This window comes from Carassius auratus, unplaced genomic scaffold (assembly GCF_003368295.1).
Source record: "Carassius auratus strain Wakin unplaced genomic scaffold, ASM336829v1 scaf_tig00015445, whole genome shotgun sequence".
Lineage (NCBI taxonomy): Eukaryota > Metazoa > Chordata > Actinopteri > Cypriniformes > Cyprinidae > Carassius > Carassius auratus.
The window spans coordinates 94,291-110,549 of NW_020524592.1; the positions used below are offsets into that span (position 1 = coordinate 94,291).

General features: G+C 39.3%; 1 protein-coding gene across 2 annotated transcripts in view; it reads left to right on the top strand.

Annotated features, from left to right (window-relative positions):
• The window catches only part of LOC113074845 (GTPase IMAP family member 8-like), a 57,758-nt gene that overhangs the window by 35,024 nt on the left and 6,475 nt on the right, over positions 1–16,259 (top strand). The window lies entirely within an intron of this gene.

Genomic DNA, 16,259 nt, shown 5'->3' on the forward strand with positions numbered 1-16,259 from the left:
GAAATAAATTTAGTAGCAGCGCTACTGCAAGCGATTTTTAGAGCTGCAAATCCATTTATCCTTCGCTGAAATTTCCGCGTCTCATGGAGAGAGCACGTCATTGTTGCTTAGCAAAGACAGACGCCTCATGAGCGCTTCTGCCCGAGCGCTTTGGAAAGGAGGAGAAAGACGCGCTTAGCGTTTTCCATGCGTTTTTAGGCACGATATGTGAACGGCCCCTAAGGCGCTCGCTCACTCAGCACGCGCTGAAGGCTCGTTGCAAAATGTCGAATGCCTTTAACAGACCAGAAATATAAGATCCTAAAATAACCAACAGGTCTGGTGTTTGGGTTGGATTCCCTGTAAGCTATAGTTTCTAAATGCTGCAGGGATAGTTTGCTGCGTGCATGTTTCTCCTTTTTTTCGTCTTTTCCCAGATAGTACTGACGCATATATCCCAGATATTACCGCTGGTGTTTTTTTTTTTTTTTTTTTTTTTTTATTCCCGCTGGTGTACCCTGTCATGTTGCAGATGCGACATACCGTTGTTTTTTTATCCACCACTCTCTTGCCATCACCATTATAGCTTAAAGGGAATCCAAAGTGCACCCAAACACCAGACCTGTTGGTTATTGGAGGATCTTCTCATTTCTAGTCTGTTAAACGCATTGGCTATTTTGCAACGAGCCTTCAGCGCGTACTGAGTGAGCGAGCGCCTGCTGAGTAGCCTAACATAAACATATAAGATGGTGTTTTTTTCTTCTTCGGGAGTGTCAGGGGCGTTGCCTGTTACGTTGTTTGGGTTATTGGGCTACCTTGTTGAACGCATATCATTATATTTCTCTCTCTCTCTTTTTTTTTTTTTTCAAATATAATTAATTACTCCAACGAACCGTTCGGTATACATAATGCGTACCGCGTACCGAACCGAAAGCGTCGTACCGAACGGTTCAATACGAATACGCGTATCGTTACACCCCTAATAATTATTATAGGGAGATGTAATACATGAAAAATATTTTGGTGAACCAGAAATGTTCATTCTGTTAGGAACAAATGAACAACAATTTGAAAGTTTTATGAACTAAATGTATGGACATTCTTTTGGAGACATGTAGCTAATTACAATACTAATTTAATTTGAACATGATTTTGGTGGAAACAGGTAAACAGCTTTATTTTTTATTTGAAATAATGTAATAGTTTAAATATACTAAATCTTCAACTTAAACATCTTGCTGTCAATATCACTACGTACACTAAATGTGTCCACCCTGTTAATTTATCTGGCTGCTGTGGACACTAACAGTGGACATTATGACTTAAAACCAGCTTTTACTCTTAGTCTGAGCAAAAAGAAATGCTAACAGAAGGTTTGTCAAATAAAGAATTGAATAGTATTTTTTGAATGCAATTTAAGTTGTTCCCTCCAAGGAAATGATGTTAGCGATTTAATATGATGTAATTTCCTTTTCCAGCTTTATTTAAAGGACCAGTAGTTCAATATAACAGGGTGGACAGTGGACAATATTTTGAGGGGCAAGATAAAAACTGTAATAAATTTTGGTTGCACTTTATTTTAAGGTGTCTTTGTTACAGTGTAATTATACATTTACCGTATTTTTTTCGGACTATAATTCGCACCTGAGTATAAGTCACATCAGTCCAAAAATACGTCACGATGAGGAAAAAACATATAAGTCGCACTGGACTATAAGTCGCATTTATTTGAACCAAGATCCAAGAGAAAACATTACCGTCTCCAGCTGTGAGAGGGCACTCTATGCTGCTCAGTGTAGACTAAAGGAGCACTGTCCAGCATCTCTGGCAGCATAGAGCGACCTCTCGTGGCTGTAGACGGTAATGTTTTCTCTTGGTTCATTTCTCTTGGTTCTTGTCAAATTAATTTTGATAAATAAGTCGCACCTGACTATAAGTTGCAGTACTGGCCAAACTATGAAAAAAGTGTGACTTATAGTCCGGAAAATACGGTAAGTACAGAGTAATATTAATTGACTACATGTGCTATGTGATTAGGGTTATGATTAGGGTTTGTCTTAGGGTTATTTGCATGTAATTATTAGTGATGTCAAACAATTAATCATGATTAATTGCATCCTAAATACAAGTTTTTGTTTACATAATCTATATGGGTGTACTGTGTACAGGTGCATCTCAGTGAATTAGAATGTCATGGAAAAGTTAATTTATTTCAGTAATTCAACTCAAATTGTGAAACTCCTGTATTAAATTCTGTGCACACAGACATTAAAGTAAGTCTTTGGTTGTTTTAATTGTGATGATTTTGGCTCACATTTAAAAAAAAAACACCAATTTACTATCTCAAAAAATTAGAATATGGTGTCATGCCAATCAGCTAATCAACTCAAAACACCTACAGAGGTTACCTGAGCCTTCAAAATGGTCTCTCAGTTTGGTTAACTAGGCTACACAATCATGGGAAAGATTGTCCAGAAGACAATCACTGACACCCTTCACAAGGAGGGTAAGCCACAAAAATTCATTGCCAAAGAAGATGGCTGTTCACAGAGTGTTGTATCCAAGCATGTTAGAAGAAGATAAAGGGGACTACCGGTCAAAAGTGATTGATTTATGAACCCCGTCATCCCGCCCATTATGAATTCTGATCCCAGGTGTCAAACTGACACGTGTGACGTCCAGTTCCTGTTTTCCTTGATGTTTATGACCCCCAGGTGTCAAATTGAGAACCTCTGGCATCCTGTTCCTTGATGTTTTATGGCAGCGGCCTTTTGGGGATCAGGATATAATTCAGTCATCAGGATTTACCATGTGCTATGAATTTAGAGCAATCTAGGGAAGTCCTTCATGCGTTCTGGTTGTTTCACACCTTTGAACAAGAACAAGAATGATTGAGATGATAGGGAACACACTCTTTTGTATTGGGATGAAAGACTCTTCCAAACATTTATCCCTATTGTCATGAATGGTTGCTCAGGTTGGCCAACAGATCAAAATGGCAAACAATTATCTGAGGCAGCAACTATCTAATCCATCCAGTCTTCTGAAAAAGTGTTATGTCTGGACATGTTCTTTTTAGACCCTAAGAACTCCAGCTCGTTTTACACTCATGAATCCAAATGAAGAAGCAGTAAATAAGTTTAAGAAATAAAACAACAAAGTTCTAAGAGAACTTAAAGGAGTTAAAAATGCCCATCTGTGAATGAAGTTGTTCCCAGACATGCATGCGGACCCCACTGTCTGCTGACTGTGCTGTTGTGTATTTGGTTTGCAATGTGCTACCCTGACTGGCAGTATCAAACATGTATTGAAATCAATCACTTTTGACAGGTAGTCCCCTTTATCATCTTCTCATGTTAACAGAAAGTTGGGTTGAAGGAAAAAGTGTGGAAGAAAAAGATGCACAACCAACTGAGAGAACCGCAGCCTTATAAGGATTGTCAAACGAAAAACAAATTCAAGAATTTGAGTAAACTTCACAAGGAATTGACTGAGTCTGGGGTCAAGGTATCATCACACAGACTGTCAAGGAATTTGCTGAATCACAGACAATGTCTTACCTGGGCTAAGGAAGAGAAGATCTGGACTGTTGCCCAGTGGTCCAAAGTCCTGTTTTCAGATGTGAGCAAGTTTTGTATTTCATTTGGAAACCAAGGTCCTAGAGTCTGGTGGAACCATACCACCTCAGCAGTGCCACAAACTGATCACCTCCATGCCAAGCCGAATTGAGGCAGTAATTAAAGCAAAATGAGCCACTACCAAGTATTGAGTACATGCACAGTAAATGAACATACTTTCCAGAAGGCCAACAATTCACAAAAAATGTCTTATGAAGTATTCTAATTTGATGAGATATTGTCCTGGCTGGGTACATATGATTTTTTTTATATTTGGATGTGTAAATACTTTAAAATGTAAATAATTATAAAAATAAAAAAAAACATTAAAAATATATGCATAAAGTTCCAAATGTGTTATGTCAAAAAATAACTTTAAAATGATTTTGTTAAAATGTTAAGGCAGTAATATCATTATCTTTACTGTGGACACAAAGGCACCAAATCCCAGGAATGATCCATGTACGCATGAGCAACAGATACTTTAAATAAATAAATTATGATCTTAACATGCATTTAGATCACATTTTTCATGTTTATGGGATTAGTATTTCTGAATGGATTCATATGCAGTCAGTTTGAATTCAGGTCATGGTAGCTTGTTTTGTGCTCTTTTGTCATTTTCATAAACCACATAAACAATAACAAGAAATAAAGAAACTGTTTTTTTTTTTAAACGCATTGTGAATGATGAACTAAAACATATTTTTAATTGACCTTACAAAAGCTTGTAGAAAATACAGTATTAGGAGAATTATCCTCAAACCTTAAAAAAATGTAGAAAATTCTCAAATCTATTCATGCAGTCTCAAACCTGAACATTTTTGCATCTGCAATATACTTAACCAGGCACTCTCTAAAAAATTGGATTCAGATCCTTCCCATTATAAATATCCCTGAATGTGGAACTTTGATGTTGATCATTACATTTGACCTTAAATTATAAGGCTAAGGAGCAAGAATATACACAATGTTTAATTTATGTTAATATTTATTGTATAAGAGATAAATGGTTGAGCAACCAACTTTTTGGACCAAATTAGAAAGATTGACCTTTTAGTTATTTACGGATTGTCAGTACAATGTTTTATATAAGTGAGTTTTGGCTTTGTTACAGGTGACAAACAACATCTCTCAGAGCTTAGGATTGTGTTAATGGGGCATAAACTTGCTTGAAAGAGTTCAACAGGAAACAACATCCTGGGCAGAGAGGAGTTTGACTTGAAGAGATCTGCTCAGTTTGTGAGGAGACATGGAGAAGTAGCAGACACACACATTACTGTCATTGAAGCTCCAGGATGGTGGAGTAATTACTCTGTAGAGAAGAGTCCTGAGTTACTGAAACAGGAGATTGTGCTCAGTGTGTCTCAGTGTCCTCCAGGACCACACGTTCTACTACTGATCATACGTGTGGACATTCGATTTAAAGAGAATGAGAGAAAAGCAGTACAGGGTCATCTGGATCTTCTGGGTGAGAGAGTCTGGAGTCACACTATAGTGCTGTTCACTCATGGAGACTCTCTGTTAGACACATCTATAGAGCAGCACATTGAGAGTGAAGGACAGGATCTCCAGTCTCTGCTGAACAAATGTGGAAACAGATATCATGTTCTCAATAAGAACAGGAGTGACGACACTCAAATCAAGGAGCTGCTGGAGAAGATTGAGGAGACAGTGGCACAAAACCACAGCTGCCATTTTGAAATAGACAGAAAGATTTTACAGGAGATGAAAGAGAGAAGAAGATCAGAGGAAGAGAGAGCAGAAGAACTAATGAAGAGGATGAAAAAACAGAGAAACGACATCAGATCACAGATGAGTGAGTCCACAGTGCAGCCACAGCTGTGTTTTGTTATTCTGCGGAGTTTCTCTGTTCTTGTCTGTTTTCTAGGGCTGTAGCGGTAAATAAATTTCCCCTGCGGTTATTTTGGGTGGCTCAATAGTGTGATATGCGGTATTACTGCCGTTGTTGTTGTTTTTTTTACAAACCTAATTTATCCTGATTTTGCTGCATACAAAGCTCTATTGTTGAGTTATGTAGCATATATTGTTGCTTTTTAACTGACAGAGAGACACGTTTTAAAACATTTTTGTTTATTTTTAATGTGTATTTACGCGCAACTTTGGACAGCAGCGGAAAGATTATTACACTACCAGGACAGTGGATTCGCATTGGAGTCGATGCACTCCTCATGCAGATAGCGTGTGTGAGCTCGTTATCTGCTAGCGCTCTCTTTGGTATGGGCACTGACGCGGAGGTTGTCTGTGACTTCAGCAGGTATGCTTGTTACTTTCACGGCTGTATTTTACAGATTTCGCAAAGGCTTCAGCTACTCTTGACTGTTGGCACTGGTACAGGTTTCAGCTGTTCTTTTTGATGTTGCTCCGAGATCGAGCGCCTGCCATCATTTCAGCTGGCCTGTTAAAAACAAACGAATCACCATAATGCTATAATGGCTTGTGAGAAAATTACAGTCATAAGCATATTGTATCATTAATCGGGCTGTCGCGATAGCCGCAATATTGTAATACCGCGCTATTGACAAGCAAACCGCAAAGGAAAGATAGCAACCGCAGAAACCGCGGCAACCGCAGTGTTACAAAAAACCGCGAAATGTCACAAAAGAAGTGTGTTTTTGGTTGCCAGGGCAAGACAACCCTGCACAATTACCAAAAAAAAAAAACGCATTAAGGGACCAGTGGATGGAGTTTATTTTTACAGAGCATCAACGGAGCTGTGCAAGTGTTTTTGTTTGTTCCCTGCATTTCGAAGATGCTTGTTTTACAAACAAGGCCCAGTTTGACGCCGGATTTGCACATTGTTTATTTCTTAAGGATAATGCAGTCCCAACGAAAAAGGGTCACGATCGTGTGTTGGAACCGCATACGGTGAGTAAAACTGCTTCAAATATCTCTGTGTTGTTAACTTAGCTATCGGCGCGTAAGCACATCAAGTAAACAACATGCGATGTTGTCATCAAACTGCACTTTCCACATGTACAGCTAAAAAAAAAAAAAAAAAAGACAACATCAAGTGGAACTTTAAGTCATTTTCCAAAACCGCTAAGCAAATATATACAGTTTCAGTACATACCACATAGAGACGTCGTTGCTGATGCTGCTCTTGTTAAATTTCAGCCTCTTGATCTGATTCTGGATCATAAATATACGCTGAATCTGACTGTTAGCCATGGTTTGTTTTGGATGTGTTTTTTCTCACGGTAATGTCACAGCTTCCAAACGCTCTCAACGCAAAAGCTTACTGGCGCTCGTGATTCTTTAGCTCCGCCCACACGTCACGCCTCCAGCTGGTCGTGTTTTTCCGGGAAAAATCGGTACAGACTAACTTTCTCTTATGAATATAATAAAACTAAAGACTTTTTGGAGTTATGAAGGATGCAGTACAGTACTAGGATATTGAGTGAAAACGAGCATTTCACCCCCCCTTTAATAACACGCTAAGCCTTTTCCTCCCATAGAAAACCATCATAAGGCTTAACGTAAACCTTTCATTCATTTTCAGGGCTCATCTGTTTTTTTTTTGTTTGATTTTTACATCGTATACTTTATTAGTATAATGTTTAGTGAGTTTGGTTTTTAAAAATCACGGTCTTAGTACATTAAGCCACATTAAGTGTTTTCCTATAATGGTTTTCTATGGGAGGAAAAGACTTACATGTTATTAAATGAGTTGCATTCATATTCAGGGCTCATCTGATTTTTTTTATCAGAATATCTGTTAGAACTCTATGATAAAAAAAAAAAATTCTTGTTGCTGTTTGGCATTTAACAATAAACAAAAATGTTTTAAAACGTGTCTCACTTGTCAGTTAAAAAGCAACAATATATGCTACATAACTCAATGACAGAGCTTTGTATGCTGCAAAATTAGGATAAATTAGGTATGTAAAAAAAACAACAACAACAAAAAAATGGCGGTAATACCGCATATCGCGCTATTGAGCCACCCATAATAACCGCAGGGGAAATTTCTTAACGCGACAGCCCTAATCGTTAATTTATTTAACATTGAATGCACACTGCGGTTGCCGCGGACACGGTTTCTGCGGTTGCTATCTTTCCTCTGCGGATTGCTTGTCAATAGCTTGGTATTGCGGTTATTGCGACAGCCTTACTGTTTTCATACAGACATTATTGAGAGACTTAAAGAAAAAGGTTTCCTGACATTATCAATACAAGAGCACATGTTGCTGATGTTTCTGGTGTTTGTTGGTCAAGAATACATAAATAATGTCCTTAGCATTACATGATTTTTAATTCAAACATATTTTTTGAATATCATATTATATATCATATAATTCACATTTGAATGCCAGCTTTTCTTTTTATTTCATTCAGAGTGCTCACAGGTGAAAAAAATGGAAAAAAAAGTTCCATATGGAAAAATGCAACTTCAAAATACAGAAAAACTAACAAAAACAACTAACCTTGGTTCAGGTATAACAATGATTCAATTAGAGTACTTCTCAATAGCTACTACACTCACTGCCCTCCAAATCAAGGACTCTCTGACTGCTTCATTACGTGAGAATTTATACACATGGGTTCAAACATTTCTCAGAAGCCGGCTTATCACATGAAAACCATATGAAGTACTAACACATAAAAAGGATTTAAAATCAAGTAACACTATTTCCTTCAATAAATCAAATATCAATAGCACAATGTACCATAACTTCAATTCAGCAATAATTATAAAAAGTCAAATACAAAAACTCATGAACAGTTTCCACCCCTTTCCATGCATACTTGGTATCTCCCAATCCCCATGATGCAACACAGCAAAGTTATAAAAAGGCTGACAAATGTCCTTTTGGGTCTTTTACTCAGTTCAAGATCGAAAGATAGGAAAAACTGTCCACTGGTTTTAGTGTTTAGGTGGCCAGTCTGAACACAACAGTCTAGTTACAGATGTGTAAATGTGTGTGCTTGTGTGGGCATTGTCCATCTGGGCAGCTGTGGCCTAATGGTTAGAGAGCCTAGTTACCAGAAGGTCGCAAATTCGAGTCTCAGTGCTGGCAGGAGTTGTAGATGGGAGGGAGTGAATGAACCGTGCTCTCTTCCACCCTCAATACCTATGACTGAAGTGCCCTTTAGCAAGGCACTGAACCCCCAGTTTTTTTCCTGGGCACTGGATATATAACTGCCCACTGCTGTGGGTGTGTGTTCGCAGTGTGTGCACTTGGGGCCACCATACTTGGCAAATGTCATGACTTTCACTATACCTCGCTGACGCATAGGTAAATAAAGAGTTTTAAAACCCTAGTATGTGTTCATGTGTTAATGCTAAAAGAAGACTAGGCAGAGGGATTATTTTGAGATAATGACTGCTCATTGTCCCTGACTTATTTTATTATATAAAAATCTTAGGGTCAATTCATCTCAAGTGGTCTAATGCATGTTGCATGACCATTTTTAATTTTCCAAATTTTTGGAGTGCTGACATCTTTGTATTGTGTGTGTGTTAGTGTTTTAATTAACCACAGTAACTGAACTGATCCATGGCCATGGCCCACAGAACATTTTGGTCATTTGGTTATAGGTCCCCTTTGGATCTGTAGTGCACTCTGATGGATCTGATGCGATACTGTAGCTGACGGCTGCATGGTTACAATTTTATCTCTAATAGTATCGATCTTAGAAGTAAAGTAGTTCATAAAGTCATTACTGCTGTGATGTTGGGAAATGTCAACACTTGTTGATGATTTATGTTTTGTTAATTTAACCAATGCATTGAATAAATACCTGGGTTTATGTTTGTTTTCTTCTAAAAGAGACGAAAAGGAATCAGATCTAGCCGTTTTTAATGCTTTTCTGTAGAATAGGTTACTTTCCCACCAAGCTATACGAAATACCTATAGTTTTGTTTCCTCCAGCTGCGCTCCATTTTCCACTCTCTTTAGGGTTTGAGTGTGCTTATTATACCATGGGGTCCTTAACTTTCCTTAAGCGTAAAGGAGCAACTGTCTTTAAAATGCTAATAGAGAGAGTTCATGGTTTTTGTTACATCATCAAATTGGTTTTAGGTTTTAGATATGCCAAGGAATTGGGATACATCAGGAAGATTACTTGCAAAGCAGTCTTTCGTGGTAGAATTGATGGTTCTACCACACTTGTAACAAGAAGTAGAATTTACAGTTTTAGCTATATGAAGTTCGCACAAAACTAAATAATGATCTGAGATATCATCACTTGGCTGCATAATTTCAACACCATCAACATAAATTCCATATGACAGTATTAAATCTAAAGTATGATTTCAACAATAAGTAGGTCCTGAGATGTGTTGTCTAACCCCAATAGAGTTCTGAATGTCTATAAATGCTGATCCTAATGCATCTGTTTCATTATCAACATGGATATTAAAATCACCAATAATTAAAAACTTATCTGCAGCCAGCACTTACTCAGATGTAAAATCAGCAAACTCTTAAATAAAGTCTTTGTTACCTCGGTGACCTGTACACAGTAGCCAGTACAAACATCACAGGGGATTTATCATTAACATTTGTTTCTCTGGATAATGTTATATGAAGCACCATTACTTTAAACCAGCTATACTTGAAAACTGCCCTCTGAGAAATCCTGAAAACTTTGTTATAAATCGAAGCAACACCTCCCCCTTTACCTTTTGGACGTGGCTCATGTTTATAACCATAATCTTGGAGGGTAGACTCATTTAAAATAATTTAATCATCAGGTTTTAGCCAGGTTTCTGTCAAACAGAGCACATCTAGATTATGATCAATGATAATATTATTTACAAAAAGTGCTTTTGTAGAAAGGGACCTGCTATTCAATAAGCCAAGCTTTATCATTTGTTTATCTGAATTGCATCTGTTTTTTTATTTGTTGAACCTCAATTAAATTGTTACTCTTAAATTGGTTTGGACGTTTTTGTATTTTCTAGTTCGCAGAACAGACACAGTGTGTGATATCTAGGTAAAAGAGTCTCTACGTGCTGAGAGTTAACTGACTTCTGTGACGTGAGGCGGCTAGCAGATGGTCGGTTTATTAACCAGTCTGTCTGCTTCCTGATCCAGGCCCCAGTTAATCAAGTACAAACTCTAAGACTGTGCCATATTTCTAGAGAGAAGAGCGGCACCACCCCAGGAGGGATGAAGACCATCTCTTTTCAAAAAGTCAGGTCTGCCCGAAAGCTCACGTGAGCTCAGCTTTAAAGGAACTCGCTGATCAGATCACAGAGACAGAGCAACAACACCCGGACTCTGTTTTAATCCTTCTTGGGGACTTTAATAAAGCCAATCTCTCCCCTGACCTTCCAAAATACAGACAGCATGTTACATGTCCCACCAGAGACAGTGAAATATTGGGTCACTGTTACAACACAATAAAGGATGCATATCACTCTGTTCCACGAGCAGCTTTGGGACGTTCTGATCACTGTCTGGTTCATCTTATACCGACCTACAGTAAGAAACTTAAATCTGCTAAACCTGTAGTAAAGACTGTGAAGAGATGGACCAGCGAAACAGAGCAGGATTTACAATCTCACTGATTGGAGTGTTTTTGAAACTGCTACCACCGATCTGGACGAACTCACAGAGACTGTAACATCCTATATTAGTTTCTGTGAGGATATATGCATTCCTAGCAGGACTTATTTAACATTCAACAATGATAAGCCATGGTTTACAGTAAAACTCAGACATCTTCGTCAGGCCAAAGAGAATGGGGACAGAGTTTTGTACAAACAAAGAGATTAGAGCGGCTAAAAAGACCTACGCTAAAAAGTTGGAAGACCAGTTTACTTCCAATGACTCAACTTCAGTTTGGAGAGGACTGAGAGCCATCACTAACAACAAGACACCATCCCTTAGCACTGAGGCTAATCAACGACTTGCTAATGACCTGAATTAGTTTTATTGTAGATTTGAAACCCCCAACACTCATTCTGACCATCTCCCTACACATCCGTTAACACCTCCTGCAATCCCCCTCTCCATACCTCCTGCTCTTCAAATCTGCCTGTCTGAAAATCTGTGCTGACCTGCTGGCCCCCATCTTTTCACAGATCTTCAACTGATCCCTGGAGCTGTGTGAAGTGCCTTCCTGCTTCAAACGCTCCACCATAATCCCAATTCCAAAGAAACCCAAGATAACAGGACTTAACGACTACAGACCTGTGGCTCTAACGTCTGTCGTCATGAAGTCGTTTTAAAAACTGGTTCTGGCTTATCTGAAGGACATCATTGGACCCTTACTGGACCCCTGCAGTTTGCTTACCAAGCAAACAGGTCCGTGGATGATGCAATCAACATGGGATTGCACTTCATCCTGCAACATCTGGACAAAACAGGGACTTATGTGAGGATCCTGTTTGTGGACTTTAGTTCGGTTTTCAACACCATCATCCCAACAGCCCTTCAGACCAAACTGACCCAGCTCTCTGTTCCTAGCTCTATCTGTCAGTGGATCACCAGCTTTCTGACAGATAGGAAACAGTTAGTGAGACTGGGGAAATTCATGTCAAACAGCTGCTCCACCAACACTGGTGCCCCTCAGGGATGTGTTCTCTCCCCTCTGCTCTTCTCCCTGTACACCAATGACTGCACGTCTAAAGACCAATCTGTCAAGCTCCTGAAGTTTGCAGATGACACTACAGTCATCGGCCTCATCCAAGACGGTGATGAGTCTGCTTACAGACAAGAGGTTGAGCAGCTGGCTGTCTGGTGCAGTCTTAACAACCTGGAGCTGAACACGCTCAAAACAGTGGAGATGATCGTGGACTTTAGGAGAAACCCCCCTGCACTTTCCCCATTCACCATCATGAACAGCACTGTGACTGCAGTGGAGTCATTCAGATTCCTGGGAACCACCATCTCTCAGGACCTGAAGTGGGACAATCACATTGACTCCATTGTGTAAAAGGCCCAACAAAGGTTCTACTTCCTTTGCCAGCTGAGAAAGTTAAACCTGCCACAGGAGCTGCTGAAACAGTTCTACTCAGCCATCATTGAGCCTGTACTGTGTACTTCAATAACTGTCTGATTTGGTTCAGCAACAAAATCAGACATCAAAAGACTACACTGAACTGTTCGGACTGCCGAAAGGATTATTGGTGCTCCCCTGCCCACCCTTCAAGAACTGTATACATCCAGAGTGGGGAAAAGGGCTCAGAAAATCACTCTGGATCCCTCACATCCAAGTTACCCCATCTTTGAACTTTTGCCATCTGGCCGGCGCCTCAGAGCCGCAAATACCAGAACAGTCAGGCACAAGAACAGTTTCTTCCCCCAGGCAATCTACCCCATGAACAGTTAAATGTTCCCCACTTATGCTCATTCAATAAAAAATGTGCAATATCCTTATATTTATTTGTTACCCCTCCATCCTAGTACATCCCTGCATCTTACTCAATCCTATTCCATTATCATTTATAGCACAATTGTTTATGCACTTATTTATTTGCCTATTTTTTTTTTTTGTCTGTGTGGTGTTGTCTCTGTGTACTGGAAGCTTATGTCACTAAAACAAATTCCTTCTATGTGCAAGCATACTTGGCAATAAAGCTCTTTCTGATTCTGATTCTGAAAAGCTCGTCCAATTGTCTATGAAACCTGTTATTCCGCTTAGACATCCAGCCGTTGAGTGATGACAATCTGCTATGCATCTCATCACCACGGTAAGCAGGGAGTGGACCAGAGCATATTAATGTATCTGACATCGTTCTTGCAAGTTCACACACCTCTTTAATGTTATTTTTAGTGATCTCCGACTGGCGAAGTCAAACATTTTACACGTTGGCGTGAATAACAATCTTACTGTATTTATGTTTAGCATAAGTCTGCACTTTTAAATTTGACAATATGTCAGGCTCTCTGGCTCCCAGTAAACATTGGACTATGGTGGCTGTTGTGTCTATATTCACGTCCCATACAAAAGAATCGCCAATAACTAGAGTGCTTTCATCAGGTTTCTCAGTGGGTGCATCACGAAGTGGGGAGAACCTGTTTAATGTTTTGAATGGAACAGAAGAGCGGTGTTTTGCCCCGCGACTATGCCGCCTCACTGTCACCCATTTGCCATGCTGCGATGGCTGTTACCAGAACCGAACAATGTACAGGACTCCCTGAGATAGATGCATCCAAAGCCGTATCTACAGCCCTCACATTCTTACTGTCCTCAATTAAAGTTTGAATATGTGTCTAATTCTGAAATCTTTTCTGTCAGCCTAAATGTTTCCCTGCATTTGTCACATGTGAATCCCTCGTTGCCGACAAAGATAGATAAACTATACATGTGGCATTCAGTGCAAATAATAATTGCAGGAGAAGCCATTACTCACCGTGCTTGATGAAAAATTCTTACCACAGTTGTTTGATGAACTTGTCAGAGGCCCCTATAGTGCACACCTGTCCTATGGCAAGCTGACCAACAGAGGATACCATGCTTCTTGAACCTTAAACAGACAATAATAATAATAATAATGAAATTGAGCATTGCGTTGGTTTAGTCAGGCCACGTTAGTCACACTTGCATCAGCTGACAGTCAGCTGTTCCTGACGTGTACCAATCCAGTCTTGACACCTATCACATGCGGTCTATTTAAACTCCCATTATTCAGTGTCTCTTCCATCGCACCGCTTCTTGCAATTAACTCCCTCCTCAACTCCACCAACTGAACCTGTAATCCGATCTAACTTTGTTCTTTCTTTACAATCTCTTCATTGGAAGCAGCCTCTATCACATTTTGTTTATAACTCATGTAATTGTGAATTGTAATTATGTATGCTTATAATGGTTCTGTTCTGTACCCCAGGGGGGTTTGTGTTGCTGCTCTCCCCGCTCTGTCCAAGCATGACTGCATGGGCAGGCGTGTGGAGTGTTGCCCAGAACATAACCATACCACCAACACTAACTGTATGCAATATAATTGTCATAAAATATACTTGAATGAAAGTGCTCCTGATTGAATAATATTAATTATTATTATCTTCCCTACATGTCACTTTTACAGCTCTGTGGTGATAGCGAAATCCCCCTCTGGAGGTGGTTCTATATAGCAATTTTAGCAAATCAGTTTCCTCAAAAAAGTTTGATTATTTTATTATCCCTAATGCTATACAGGCAGTTCAAGGCAGCTGGTTTAGTGCTCTTTTGGCATCTTCCTGTGGTCCTGTTTGGTATTGCACCTTGACTTGTAGTTATTCATGTAAAGAAGCTGTAAACAAAAGTAGCATATTGTTACTCCCAGTTTTTACTTTTGCACACATTGTGAATTATATATTTTTAATTTACTTTAAAAAGCTTGCAGAAAAAACAGTTTTGTGAGAATTATCCTTGAACTTAATCCAGAATATGTCTTAAAGGAACACTCCGACTTTTTGGGACTTTAGCTTATTCACAGTATCCCCCAGAGTTAGATAAGTCCATACATACCTTTTTCATTTCTGTGCGTTCTGTAAGTGTTATTTGACGCACTCACCGCTAGCCTAGCTTAGCACATAGACTGGATGTAAATGGATACTGTAAGGATAGTAATCCCAATAAGTGACAAAATAATGCAAACATTTTCCTATTTACATGTTGTGATCTGTATAGTCACAGCGTGTACAAATAACAAGGCTATATGAGACAGAGCCCATTTTTAATCGTATAAATACTGGGAACTATATTCTCACTAGGCGTAGGAGCACAGCTAACCTTACTTGGGCGGAGTGATTAGCGCAGCACACGAGACGCGCTGTTTTTTTTTTTTTTTTTTTTTTTTGAGACGCGCTGTTGATGGTTTCGTAAACAAACAAACGTGACTAACCAGCTAGACGTGACTGTGATCATGGCTGACTTTGAGGAATTGTCAGACTCAGAGTAATTTTACTGTGTATCAAACCAAGATCCAGAACCATATAGTTTTGAGCCAGAATACACAGACGAGGAGTTACAAACTTTGGAAGCTGTAAGACAAGCGAGAATTAGAACGAACACAGACTGGTGCTGTAAATGTTGAACAAGCCAACCTATGCCGACAGAAACCGAGTGCCTTTGTTGTAATGAATGGGACCGGGTATTGCCATCAATGTCAAGGCTTGATGACAATCAAAATATTTGCGTCACTACCAGGGAAGATTTCTCTGCCCTAATACACCCCGCAGTTGTCATTTTTTCCCCATTGTGACAAGATCAACTGGAAGAAACGCCCCATGCCGACTGAACCTAATGGTCAGCTGTCCACCAAGTAAGTGATTTTGTTATAATGATCACGAGCAGTGTGTTCATGACAACACAATAATAACAATAAAGGGGATACACGGAGCCCCTATTCACGCAATAGTGTCACTACTAAGGTTATATTACATTAGCATGGCACTGTTACAGTATGGCTAATGTTAGTCATCTCAAAACATAACTGAACACTTACCGCAGCAACAGGTGATCCAATTTGTCCTGTCTTTATTATCGATGGGATGGCTGTATCCTTTAGCACACGTTTCGTGGTCCGTGTGACAACTTGCATTTTTTTCAAAATAGTCGTCTACAGTAAAATGTTCAGAGAAAACAAAATACTTCGTGATGGTGTTTACAGGTGTGTTTGGAACCCAGAACAAGTAGCCATCGATTCATCAGGTCAGGGTTTTTGGTTGGAATTCTATGAAACATCATAGTATTACCTGGTCTCCC